The sequence below is a fragment of the Chiloscyllium plagiosum genome, chromosome 5, assembly GCF_004010195.1.
Source record: "Chiloscyllium plagiosum isolate BGI_BamShark_2017 chromosome 5, ASM401019v2, whole genome shotgun sequence".
Lineage (NCBI taxonomy): Eukaryota > Metazoa > Chordata > Chondrichthyes > Orectolobiformes > Hemiscylliidae > Chiloscyllium > Chiloscyllium plagiosum.
In genome coordinates, this window is record NC_057714.1 from 3,122,534 (window position 1) to 3,137,445 (window position 14,912).

Consider the following 14,912-nt stretch of genomic DNA (forward strand, 5'->3'; position numbering starts at 1 on the left):
ATACACCCAATGCCACCCTCATCCTGATGGCACAACTCAAGCTGTGCGTGGATCCCCGGTATGCAAACACCAAGTGTCACTACGTACTGAGGTTCTACCTGTCCCCGGTGTTGTGAAGGATGGGCCTGGCCTCGCTGCCGTGGAACGCTCCGAGTAGTTGGACCGTTCCGTATCACCTGTCCTTCGTGGAGAAATTTATGAAGAAAAACACCTTTGACCACAAGTCCATCAGGAAGTGATCAGCACGTAGTGTCCTTGAGACCCTTCGGGAAAAGGAGAGGGCGGGTCCTATCGAGCGGCTCCCTGAGCAGACTGTCAAAGCCTCATTGCCAGAACTTTCCAACAAGCACTAAGACATGGCTTGGCTGGTGGTGAGAAGGGCTCTGCCTGTGAGATCCTTTATGCACACCCGGACTCTCAGCCGCACCGCACGCTGCCCTTGAAGCGGCTGCAGGGGAACGAGATTGTCACACACCTCCTTCTGGAATGTGCCTATGCAGAGGAAGTCTGGAGAGGAATGCAATGGTGTTTGACGAGGTTCGTCCTGAGCAGCGCCGTGACGCGGGACTCCGTGCTCTACGGCCTGTTCCCCGGGACGCACACCGAGACGAACATCAACTGTGCCTGGAGGATCATCAACTCGGTGAAGGACGCTCTCTGGGTGGTCCGAAACCTGTTGATCTTCCAGCTGAAGGAGTTGACCCCGACTGAGTGTTGCAGACTGGCACATTCCAAGGTCCAGGACTACGTGTTGAGGGACGCGCTTGAAGCTTGGGCAGCTGCCGCCAAGGCGCGGTGGGGAAAGACCACCGTGTAACATCTGCCTGCCTAACGAAGAACAGGGGGCCCACGCAGTCATTTGGGCTCTGCTGATGCCTCAGCTAAATATATGGACATATTATTGACAAATGTACAAACCTGTATAAAAATGATAAATTCTGATCTCTGTATGTAAATGTTTATGTATGTATGGCATGACCAACTGTACAGACCATCAAATTATTTTATGACAAAAGTATATTTTTGAAAAAAAAAAGTTTCACCAGGATATCAGTAAACAAAACCCAGTGAAATATTTTAATGGCAACTTACACAGCTTTCTGACAATTTTCAGTCGAAGTTACTCTGGGAGATCAGGAGAACCACCATAGAATTCACTACCATAATGCTTTGACTAACACCTGTTTAAAGAGAACATACTGACACCATATTATCATAAACCTAACAAGTTCATTTTCAGCTAATGTATATATGAATAAGCTTTCACTCGCTAATTGTTTTTCGGCCTCAAAAGCTCTGATGGGAATTCCCTCTCGTACAATAGGTGGCAGCACAGAATGTAAAATGGCTGCTTGGCTCTTTTACCACTCTTGATTTCAAAAGAATGACTAACCACAGATGGAAAGAGAACCATTTTGTATCATCAAGAGAGCAGTGGAAAACAGCGTGAATAAAAAAACAATGAGATGTGAGAGCAGGTAGATCAATTGAAGTAGCATATCAGTGCAGTATATATCTAGAAACAAAAATGCAATTGCACATTATTCAATTTCTACAACTGCCCTTCGACAATCATCATGGAGAAAACACTTAGAGTAACGCGGTCAGATTTAGAGCTCGAATACATCCATCAAGGACAGTTATCAAATGAAGTATTACCCAATATTCCAATGGGATTAACTTCTAAAACATTTGAACTTTATGGAACCAACTTGCACAAGACGAGGCCACTAGTAACACTTCCTATTTTATTGGTGTCAGTCCTAAATTGATATTAGAGAAACCTCTAGAGATTAATTTGCAAGTTGATTATCTTTCCCACTTTAGCTGGCAACAGAAACACCGTTGAAATACCACAGTCACCACAAATACCTTAACAGTTGCCAATAGCAACATGTAAGCATTGTCTGAAATTTATTTGTTGATGAGTATGTCTTAAGGGTATTGCAGCAATGAGAACATCATGGAAATATGTTAAAAGGATTGTACTGCTTTATTAAGAGCTCCCAAAGATTGATTTTTGCCTCTATAGTTGAAAAATAATATGAAAATTCATCTGTATTTATTTCATGGAAGTTACTTGCCCTAAAATGTTCTCCCAGTTTTCTGCCCTTCTGATATTCCCATGGATATCTCCCAGTTTTAGGCTCCAATAAAACCTCTACCAGCAAATAGTCAAATTAGTTTCAATCATGCTACAATGTTAGCATTGGTGCAATGTGATAATGGCTGGACTCGTGCTGTAAATCAAGTTTTGCAATTTACACAAACTAAAGTGTAGAAGATTGAGAAAGTGTCTTTCAAAGGAGCATAAAAGCCAAACTCACTTTTGTTCTCATTCAGTACTCATATATGTAGATTTCCCACAGGAATCTTTGGTTAGTAATCATGAGGATAATCCCTAATTGATTTTCTACTCCCTATGCAGAGTAAGATCAGTAGCATTGCTCCACCAGGATTCTGCTTGAGAGTAGTTGACACACCATAGATTATTAACATAACATGAGAACTGAAGTAAGATTGAAGTAGGGACTTTCCTGCTGAGTTGCTCAGTTACTCAGAGCGGGGTGGGGGCTAACTGATAAACTACCTCATTAAATATATTCCAAAGATATCGTAGTCTTTCCAATGGCAAATTCCTCTTCTCACAGAAAGAAGTCACATTTAAATGTCCTGTGAAGATAGGTGCACATAATGTTAACAAAGTTAAAAATCACACAACGCCTGGGCTATTACCTGGTGTTGGGTGCTTTTAAACTTTGTCCACTCCAGGCCAACATCAGCACCTCTACATCATAGTTGAGCAGTTGACGCTACCTCATTGAATGTTTTTAAGGTAAAGATAGATTTTTGAACAGTGAAACAATTACAGTTTATGGTGTGAACAGGTGGGTAAGTGGAGCTGAGTCCACAAAGTGACCAGCCATGATCTTGTTGAAGGGGTCGAGGGGCCAGATGGCCTACTCCTGCTCCTATTTCTTATGTTCTTATAGTGACCAAAGGGATTACTTGACAACTGAATGGCTCACTTATGGATGAAGGTCAGCAAGGTAATTCTTCTGCGTTTTTAACAAATGTGATATTTTTGTTTTAAATTCCACAACCAGAATACCTTACAGGATGGTGAAAAATAATTTGCAACTTTTAAAACTAAGAATTCTATAATTAAATTCCAGCCACAAAATTAAAAACAACCTTAGATAATGCAAAGTTGTCAGACCTGCAGAGCAGCCCGTGGAGTACCTGCCTCCAAACCAGATGGTTCTCAGCTTTTATCCCAGAGCTGCCTGTCACTTGAACTCACCTGACACTACTGGAAACAAGGTTCAGAAGAACATAGCCAGTGCTACTAGAAGGAGTGCTGAGCTATGTAGTGAGGATTTGCCTCAAAGGGAAGGAAAAATTAATATCATTAGTTTAAACACAACTCCTGTCAGCTGGCTTCAAAACAACATTGGCAGTAATCACACACAAAAAACTCTACCGCCCAGATTGCTGTGAATGGCAATAAAGAGCTCTGAAAGAGAGAAGAGAGTGATGGAAACAGCACAGTAACAAACAAAATTGATCTATAAACTTATGTATTAGAACTAGATGCAGGCCAATCTGGCCTTCCAGCTTTCTCTGCAATCCCACAAGATCATGGCAGAGCTCCACATTCCCACCTTCCCCTATGACTTTTCATTCCCTTGCTTATCAAGGTTACCTCAGATTACAACGGGATCTTGAGCACTTAGGCCAGTGGGCTGAGGAGTAGCAGATGGAGTTTAACTTAGATAAATGCAAGATGCTGCATTTTGGGAAAGCAAATCTTAGTAGGACTTATACACTTAATGGTAATGTCCTAGGGAGTGTTGCTGAAGAAAGAGACCTTGGAGTGCAGGTTCATAGCTCCTTGAAAGTAGAGTCGCAGGTAGATAGGATAGAGTTTGGTATGCTTTCCTTTATTGGTCAGAGTATTGAGTACAGGAGTTGGAAGGTCATGTTGCGGCTGTACAGGATATTGGTTTGGCCACTGTTGGAATATTGCGTGCAATTCTGGTCTCCTTCCTACCAGAAGGATGAGCTGCCAGAGGAAGTGGTGGAGGCTGGTACAATTGCAACATTTAAAAGGCATCTGGTTGGATATATGAATAAGAATGGTTTAGAAGGATATGGGCCAAGTGCTGGCAAATGGAAATAGATTAGTTTGGGATATCTGGGTGGGCTTGGACGAATTGGACCGAAGGGTCTGTTTCTGTGCTGTACATCTCCATGACTCTATAATCTATCCACCTCTGCCTTAAGTAAGTTAAAAGACTTGGCTTCCATCATTTTTTCAGGAAGAGTTCTAAAGACTGGCAACGATCCGTGAGAAGGAACCTCTCCCCGTCTGTATTCTAAGTGGGCAAACCCACATTTTTAAATGACGACCTGTCTAATTCTAGATTCTGTCACAAGAGGAAATATCGATTCCTTATCTAACTAGGCAAGGCATATCAAGACCTTATATATTTTAACCTAGTTATTTCTTACTCTTCTAAAGTCCAGCAGAAACAAGCCTAGTCTGTCCAACATTGCCTCATGAAACAATCCATCTATTCCAGGTATTAGTCTCATTAGACTCCTTCAAATGCACATACATTCTTATGTACATAAAAAAAAACAAGTTCTCTCCACAGCACTCCGGATGTGGTCTCAACAATGTCCTGTATAATTGAAGCATACCATCCATATTTTTGTATTCAAGTTCTTTCATGATAAATGACAATATTCTATTAGCTTTCCTAATGACTTGCTGCAACTACATACCAATATTCATGTAGTAGAATGTGTAGATCTCTCTGTAGCTAAGAGCTCTGCAATGCTCACCATTTAGATGGTGTGCTTCTTTTTTATTCTTCCTTCCAAAATAGATTATTTCACATTTTCTAATTTCATACTCCATTTGCCAGGTTTTTGCTCACTCACTTCATCCCTCGAGTGCCTCTCAGAGCCTCCTTATGTCCTGTTTGTGTGATCAGCAAATTTGGTAACCATTTCCATAGTTCCTTCATCCAAGTGATTTATACAACTTGTGACAAGTTGAAGTCTCAATGAAGATTCCTGTGGCATGATACTTGTTACATCTTGCCAATCAGAAAAACACCCACTTATCTTTGTTGTCTGTTAGTCAATCTCCTATCCATGTAGATATGCTAACCCCTACACGATGAGCTTTTATTTTCCATAATAACCTTTGATGTGTGAAATCTAACTGTGTAAATGAGTCTTGTAAATTTCTTGTGAAAATATGATACACAAGAAGCTAAAGCTCCATTTCTCATTAGTTATTTTTGCTATGCAATGTCATTAAATACTATAAGCATATTTATAGTACAGTTCCTCTGCTCCCCCCTAGAAATACTAAGCTACAGTTACAGAGAAATGTGAAACAACCTGACCACCTCATTCACATAGCCATTCTTTATATATTAGGTAGACAATAACTGTTAGCAAACTATTTGACTGTAGGATCTTCTCTTGCAAATCAAAAATGGAATTCCCAGTTAATATTAAGACCCTGGTTGACATTAAGTTCACCTGGACTATCTTGGACACCTCCCTCCCCTTCCTGGACTTCTCCATCTCTGTCAATGGTGACTGACTCAACATGGACAGTTTCTACAAACCCACCAACTCCTACAGGTACCTGGACTAAACCTCTTCCCACCCTGCCTCCTGTAAAAACACTATCATTATTCCCAATTCCTCAGCCTCCATTACAACTGCTCCCATGAGGACCAGTTCCACCACCTTCTTCAAAGACCGCAATTTCCCCTTCTACATGGTCGATGATGCCCTCCAGCGCATCTCATCCACTTCACCTGGATTTTGTAAACACCGTTCCCTCCATGACTCTCTTGTCAGTTCCACGCCTCCCCACCAACCCACCCTCCCCTCCCAGCACCTTCCCCTGCCACCGCAGGAATTGCAAAACCTGTGCCCACACTTCCCCATCACCTCCGTCCAAGGCTACAAAGGAGCCTTCCACATCCATCAGAAATTTACCTGAATTTCCACACATGTCATTTACTGTATCCATTGCTCCTGATGCAGTCTCCTTGACACTGGGGAGACAGGACACCTACTTGTGGAACGCTTGAGAGAACATCTCCAGGACACACGCACGAAGCAACCCTACCGCCCAGTGGCTGAACATTTTAACTCCCCCTCCCACTCCCCCAAGGACATGCACGTCCCAGGCCTCCTCCATTGCTAAACCCTTACCACCCGCCGCCAGGAGGAAAGATGTCTCATCTTCTGCCTTGGGACCCTCAAACCCACGGAATTAATGTAGATTCACCACTTTCCTCAATTCTTCTCCCCCACCTTATCCCGGATCCAACCTTCCAACTTGGCGCCGTCCTCTTGACCTGTCCTACCCGTCAATCTTCCTTCCCACCTATCCGTTTCACCCTCCTCTCCGACCTATTACCTTCACCCCCACCTTCATCTACCTATTGCACGCTCAGCTACCTTCACCCCAGCCCCACCCCCATCACCCATTTATCTCACAGTGCCCGTGGGCCCACAGGCCTCATTCCTGATGCAGGGCTTATGGCCGAAACATGGATTCTCCTGCTCCTCGAATGCTGCCTGACCTGCTGTGCTTTTCCAGCACCCACACTCTCGACTCTGATCTCCAGTGCTCACATTCATATAGTTGACAATAAGACCCTGTCATGTTTTGGGATTTGAGCTGATGTACCAAATGAGGCTTCAGTATTAGACTTATAAATTTGATACCCCCTTTGATTCTGCATTCATTTTGAATCCCTGCAGAATTAGATTGGATTTCCTACACTTTGGAAATAGGCCATTAAGCCCAACAAGCCCACACCGACCCTCCGAAGAGTAACCCACCCAGCCACATTTCCCTCTGACTAATGCACCTAACATTATGCAAAATTTAGCATGGCCAATTTATTTAACCTGCACATCTTTGGACTGTGGGAGGAAACTGGAGCACCCTGAAGAAACCCACACAGATATGGAGAGAATGTGCCAACTCCACACAGACAGTAGCCCGAGGCTGGAATCGAACTCAGGTCCCTGGCGCTTTGAAGCAGCAGTGCTAACCACTCAGCTACTATGCCACCCCTGAGCCACTCTGCCACCCCTTTTGCTTGCTTCTTCCATTCCCCAGAAACCCTGCGGAGCTCCTGAAAATCATGCCTTTTAAGTTTACCTTTCCTTTCCATCAGGCCACCTCTCTGTTCTCCATTTTGTCAATCCCCATTTTCAGTTGGTACCTGCTTAGTTTAATACCCCGGTAAAGTTGGTCCCCTTTATTGTTGAACAGAGTTTGCCTGGTCCAGTTAAATGAGCTGAAATCAATCAGTGTGGCTATTTCACATGGGCAGGCTAGTGGGTCATTCAGTCTTCCTTTATAATACTGCAAGCTAGAAAAACACAATTTCTGGATTAGTGGTGGTCGTGCCCCTGACTAATCCAGAATCTGCAGTCATTGTTTTTACCTAGAAAAACACAAGCTTATGGTGTGGTGGTCGTGCCCCTGACTCTGAATTAGGAGGCCAGGGGTTCAAGTCCCACATGCTCCAGCAGTTTTCAATAATGTCTCAGAAATAGGTTGGCTGGAAAAAACATCTAGAAAGAACAAGCTGGGAGACTTCAAAGAATGAGACCTCTTGAAGCATGCACATGGAGAGGCCTTAGCATTAACACTAAGAGTTTTCACAAAGAAGCAGCATTTCTACTGAGGCAACCTCTTAAAAACCTAGTACCATTCTCTGGAAGTTGGATAAAGCAGTTGACCCCAACAAGAACAGGCATCCTACATGAAGTCAGGTATTTCCACAGATGTTTCCCTTGTTTCTGGTTTACAAGTTTGTGCCTGTGAATGTAATGATAGTGGGTTGGGGTGTAAATGATTATGTGTAATATGCTAATGAATGCATAGTAGGTTCCCACTGATTGTGATTGGAACACCTGACGGGCCTGAAAAGTTTGGAGGACTCAATAGCAAAGAGTCTAATCCACCTTTGGGAAACTGACATTCAGCCTCCAGCCTTCGAAAAACTCTGGGGTCAGGCTGACTTAAGAAACAAGAGGTTACTGGTGTGAAAGGTTTACCCTGAGCTAGTGAAATTCAGGGCTTCCGTGTTTCACACCTAATTGTACAGATGGTAATCTAATTCTGAAAATACAAACAAGTCAATCAACTGATGTCAAATAGCAGTGAGGTCATTTTATTCATGTTCAGGAAACAAATGAGTGGAAACAGAATTTTGATTAAGACTGATAGTCTATGTGCACAAGCTCCAAAATAATGCAACTTAAAGTTCGTAAAAGGCTTTGACTGACCAAATGATTCCTTGGTGCACTTCTGTAAAAGTTGAAGAATCACACCTACAAAAGTCACAATTATCAACTTCAGATACAACATAATTCTGTTGTTAAGATTTTATGTTACACTGTCATTAAATAGGTATAGGGCAGTTTCAGATGTAGTTTCAGTCAACTCTCATCTAAGAAGGTCACTTCACTCAGTTTGCAGGATTACATGATACTTCTGAATCCAAGGAAGTATTTCCAACAGACCCACATTTTTATTAGCTCCCCTCCCCTGCACGTGATGTACACCTAGACTCTACACCTAGAACTCCAGTTATAGAATTACCAAAACCTATAATAAAAAAATTAGTGCATCGTGTCTTGATACGATACAATTCCAGTCTCATTCTCCTGGTTTACAATTATTCCATTTGCAAATGTTTTAAGAACTATTATAGATTTGTCTTCCAACACAGGAGGCAGCATGGTGGATTAGTGGTTAGCCGTGCTGCCTTACTGATTCTGGGACATGTGCTTGATTCTAGCCTTGGATGACTGTGTGAAATTTGCACATTCTTCCTGTATCTCCTGGGTTTCCTCCCACAATCCAAAGATGTGCAAGTTAGGTGGATTGGCAATTGCCCCATAGTGTGCAGGGCTAGGTGGGTTAACTGTAGTGAATGTGGGACTACAGGGATAGGGTGGGATGCTGTTCAGAGGGTCAGTGCAGTCTTGATGTGCCAAATAGCTTCTATCTGCACTGTCGGGATTCTATGATTCACAATTTCTCAGTTAAGGCGCTTTTAGTGGGTGGCACGGTGGCACAGTGGTTAGCACTGCTGCCTCACAGCGCCAGAGACCCAAGTTTAATTCCCGCCTCAGGTGACTGACTGTGTGGAGTTTGCACGTTCTCACCGTGTCTGCATGGGTTTCCTCCGGGTGCTCCGGTTTCCTCCCACAGTCCAAAGATGTGCAGGTTAGGTGAATTGGCCATGGGAAATTGCCCGTAGTGTTAGGTGAAGGGGTAAATGTAGGGGAATGGGTGTGGGTGGGTTGTGCTTCGGTGGATCAGTATGGACTTGTTGGGTCGAAGGGCCTGTTTCCACACTGTAAGTAATCTAATCTAAATGTTTCAACATTTTTGACTCTGTCCTGAAAACTTCATTCTGTTTCTCTCTCAACAGGTGCTGCCTAACTGACTGAGCATTTCGAGGATTTCTGAGCTTTGTTTGCCAATTGCTCATATTGTTTAATTTTTGTGCTTTAAATATTTCATTATCTCTTGCATGACTTAATTATTGACTTAACAAAGAAATCTCTTACTTGGTGAGTAATTATTTATATACTGCCTTGAATTAAAATGTTCCTAAAGAGCCAAACAGAGGTATAACAAAGAAATGTTTGACCCAGAGGCACATAAAATAATGTTAAACATGAGAACTAAGAGCTGGGGTAGGCCAAGTTTGAACAGAGGCCTAAAGCTTTCTCAAGGAAGAACGTTTAAAAACCATCTTAAAATAGGAGAGGGATCAGCCTATGTAGACACTGGGTGAAGGGAGGATCAAATTTGTCTGTTGTAAAAATCGATCTTGGTTCATACATGAACATCAGAGAATTGACCACAATGGGAATTGAAGCTGCCCTAATTACCTCAGAATTTTGACTATCCAATTATTGGAAGGGGATCTAACAGACATATTCTTGACCTGTGTGGATGACAGCAACTGATGACAGACACACTGGGTGAAGGGAGGATCAAATTTGTCTGTTGTAAAAATCGATCTTGGTTCATACATGAACATCAGAGAATTGACCACAATGGGAATTGAAGCTGCCCTAGTTACCTCGGAATTTTGACTATCCAATTATTGGAAGGGGATCTAACAGACATATTCTTGACCCATGTGGATGACAGCAACTGATGACAGACACACGTAGTCAGCAGGTTGGTGAGACAGCCATCCTGCTTGGCCAACTCTTCCCAGTCAATCTACATACTGTGCAACAAGTGTACAAGGTCCCCTTTCAGCTGGTGAGAAACAATCTGCACCATGCTAATTATATGTTTACTGCCTTGAATCATTGAAATCCTCCCTTCTTTCTGTTATTTCAAGGTGTGGAATTGCATGGTAGCCCTATGAGGATGTTGAAAGCTGGGCGCAGTTTTGTTCTCAAGATTTTCTGTGTTGCAGACATTGAATATTAGATACTTTCCAAGGTCTATTCTCTCCTTTTCCCCTTCAGGTTCCTCTGTAACTCATTCTACTCCTTGGAAGCATATTTAATTATTTCTTCAGGGGCACTGGAAATAGTTTCATAGGTGGTTGCATCACTTGTTTTGACACAGAAATGTAATTTATGAGCATATGGCTCCAAGCTTGGGATCTGAGGAGATCTTATCAAAGTCAGCACTGTCTTAGTACAGAGAGCGTTTGGCAAACATTTCTGTTTTGTTTGGGGAGGGAGAGGAGCCATATGCCATTTTTTATCACACTGAGGTCAAATGCAAAGTAGTACATTAATGAATTGTGAAATGAATCATGTCGCGTGTTTTTAAGTATTTGTTAATAAATTAGAAAAAACATAATGGGCTTGACTTTATGGTTGCAAAATGGACAACACCCTCCACCACCAAGTGACTGTATAATATGGCATGATGAAGTCAAGTGTGCAATACAATGTCAGTCTCCAAATTCTGGAAGGTGATTGGGCTCAGAAATCTGATGCCTGCCTACCTGCCATTTTGATATGATGAGTGCATTAAAGGGCAAAAGAACAGACCTAACACCTGCACCATTGCTGACAATGGCCATGGATTCTGGGGCTGAAGTGGCCATTTGTTTTGAACTAATAGTTTTAAAACTATTTGGAGCCTATATATAAAAAAAGATTGAGCAAGCAAAAGGCCTTTAAATTTATAGCGTAGTGCTGCACAATGTCCTAACCTAGACTCCTGATTTGTCATGGAGATCCCCCCTGCTAATTGTCAGTCTTCCCATTGGACAGCCTATAGTTTTCTCTCCAATGCTTGATTCAACAAGCAGAGCCAATGATCAGCTCAATGACATAAACACTCCTCTGTAATGTATTGAACAAAAAGTTGTGAAGTAGATTAATGAGGGGATTAACATAGAATACACAGGAATTCATTTTCAGAGAGTTAGAAATGAGAAACAGAAAAGTTTTGTTCAACACGTGCTGAAATTTTGTGAGACCGCATTTTGTAATATGATGCACAGTTCTAATCTCCATGTGGTTAACAATATGCTGTAAAAGGTGAACACAGATTTTGAGTGATAGCAGAAATACCCATCAAAAGAAAGTAAACAGGCTCTTTACTCAAGAAAGAAAACAAACTGAGGACTGACCTCACAGATTTCTTTAAGATTAGGAAGGGGTTCATTTGGGTAGATGCTGAGATGCTTAAATTGTAGGAATGAGTAAATCTCAGGCAATGGATATCAGGCAGTCATCACTAAATCCACTGGGGAATTCTAGACACATATGATGCTTGGAACATGAAACTTGCTACTAGGATGGCTAGTTGAAGCAAAATAGTGCTGATCTATATAAATGGAAACTATATTAGCACACATGGTAGAAAGAAATACAAGGATATGATAGTGGAGTTAGATCAAGAGTGGTGGGAGGAAGCTTCTTTTGAACATAAACATTGGTATTGATTCATTGGGCTAAACCACCCATTTTGTGCTGGCGAGTCATTTTTTCAGATATTGAGGTCTCCAAAAACCAAAACCATTGATAGGAACAACACCCACACCTTACACCGCCTCCCCAATCACAACAGCCCTCTAATCATTTAATGTGCATTGGACCATTAATCAGCTGGAGGCAGGATTGTTATACATCACTTGGGAAGAGGTTCTGCCTCAGAGAGAAGTTGGTTAGTTGATGAGGGAGCAGAGAACACAAAGAGATTCATAAGCAGTTCCAGCAGTCTGAGTGCTGGAGTCTTCAGGGAACAGGTAAGCCTTACAGTGGGAAGAAGTGAGCAGGCCGAGGGGAAAGGGGGATGTGTGGTTGTGAAGACAAGGACGGGTGAAGTAGGAATATCTGGAGAGTGAGGCAGAGATGGTAGGGGGAGGGGGAATGGAGGCAGATGTTAGAGGTGTGCCTTATCTAAAATTGAGGCTGTGCAGGAGCCAATGATTGACGAGTTCAGAGCTTCAACACTTGTGAAAGGTGGACAACTTCAGACAGGTAGTCAGTGGCAAGGACACTTGGGGAATTTTACCAGCCTCATACCTGCAACAGGGGCCCATAAATTCTGCCCATGTAATTCTATGGAATGAACTGTGGCACTTGCTTAAAACATACTGGTGGACTGCAAATACAACTGATATTATTGTGGTGAATTTTGCACAGCATTACACTTCAGTCCAAGTGACTGTCTCACATCTTAAGGCAGATGCTGTGTTTGGTGAACATGAGGAGAATCTTGGGTCCAGCAATATGCAGGAGACTGGTGTATAGTGTACTTGCAGAATAAAATGTTTGCAATCAAGGTTACAATTGGATTATCATCAGACTTTTACTGGAGTGATTCAATCATAAAAGGAAATATAAACTGCAGGAAATATTTGAGGGTGGCATAGTGGTTAGCACTGCTGCCTCACAGCACCAGGAACCTGGGTCCAATTCCAGCCTCGGTGACTGTCTGTGTGCAGAATGTACATTCTCCCTGTGTCTGCATGGGTTTCCTCCAGGTGCTCCAGTTTCCTCCCACAGTCCAAAGATGTGCAAGTTGGGTGAACTGGCCATGATAAATTGCCCATAGTGTAAGTTATTAGTCAGGGTAAATATATGGTAGAGGAATGGGTTTGGGTGGGTCACTCTTCGGAGGGTTGGTGTGGACTTGTTGGGCTGAAGGGCCTGTTTCCACACTGTAGGGATTCTAAAAAAAGAAATTAGTGGTTTGCAAAACAGATTAATGCAAATAAATCCAGGGAATCGTCTTTTTTATTGATGGAACTGTGGTATGGATGTGAAGCAGTTTTGTTTCAGATCATGCTGACGTAAATTAAATTTGGCTCCAAAGTGAGGGCTTCCCTTGACAACAGGACTAAAGAAGGACTGAAAGTATTAGCAGTGGGAGTGACACACTCCTCTACTTCAGGGTCAGTTTAGGCAAGATTCAATTGATTCACAAGTCACAAAATGTTAGACATCACTTATATCGTGGAAGCATCAACACTGTTTTTATAGTGAGGTAAGGATCACTTTAAGGAAGAGGGCATGTTACTAAAGAGCACGGATGCAAGAATTTACCTGATCATCCAGCCAGGAAAGACAGTAACTCCTGTACTATGGAGAACCTGTGGAAATGTCAAGACAATGACAGGGATACAGTTCCCCATGTGAGTTCCCCATGGTGCAGTCGCACTGGGAATTGATAGCTAGTAGCACATGTCAGGAACTCCAGTTATAGAGTTCTCAGAGAAAGTTATGAGAATGACAACTTTGATTTATGTAGCACCCTTGATGTAATTCAATTTGTCAAGGCAGGGGCATTATAAAACAAACATCCAAGCCACTTGAGGAAACATCAATCAGTTGACCAACGGTCTGGTCAAAGAAGCAAATATTAAGGAGTGCCTTTCAGGATGAGAGCAAGGTATGCAAATGGTGAGGGAATTCCAAAGCTTGAGGCTTAATCAACTGAATATCTACTCATATTACAGTAATTAAAATTTGCGATGCACAAGTGAAAGAAATGTGCAGCTGAAGGACAAGGCAGAGATGGGGAAGGATTTGAAAACAAGTTAAAAATTTTAATATCAAGATGTTGCCTGTTCGGGAGCCATTGTAGGTCAGTGAGACAAGGGGTGATAGGAGAATGGGATTTGCTGTCAGTTATGGCATAAGCAGTGGAGATCAGATGACCTCAAGTTTATGAAGGGTTCACCAGCATTTTTCCAGCATTTTCTGTTTTCATTTCAGATTGCCAGCATCAACAGTATTTTGTTTTTAGCTTGAGGTGGCTTACTACGACCTTCAAAAGGACAATGCAGCATTGGCAATATATACTGGTTTGGCCAGCAACACCCATGTCCCACTAACAAATAAATAATGCAGAAAGATGAGCTGGGACAGGGATGAAGTCAGGCAATGTTATGAGGATAGAAATATGTGGTCTTAGAGATGGCAGGAATAAGATTGGACGTTCATCTCAGGAATATATATAACACCAAGGATGCAAGTAGACTGGCTTAAATTTTAGACAGTTCCTGGGGAAAGGGTTGGCATTGACAACTAAGAAAAAGAGTTTGGAGTGGTGACTATAAGCAATGACTTATATTTAATTGGAGGACATTTTTACTTATTCAGCGCTACATATTAGGTTAGTAGTCTGATAGTTTAGCAGAAGTGGAGAAATCAAGAGCAATGCTGGGGAGGTGGTGCTGAATCTTGTTCACATTCATATGAAAACTGATACTTTGGGTCACGTTGCAAAGAAGGTAGCATGAAGGTGACAAACAAGGTGGGGACGGGGGGTGAGTGGTCAAGGATAACTCTTAGTGGACACTTGAGGCAATAATGCAGGAGCAGGAACGGTGGCACAGTGGTTAGCACTG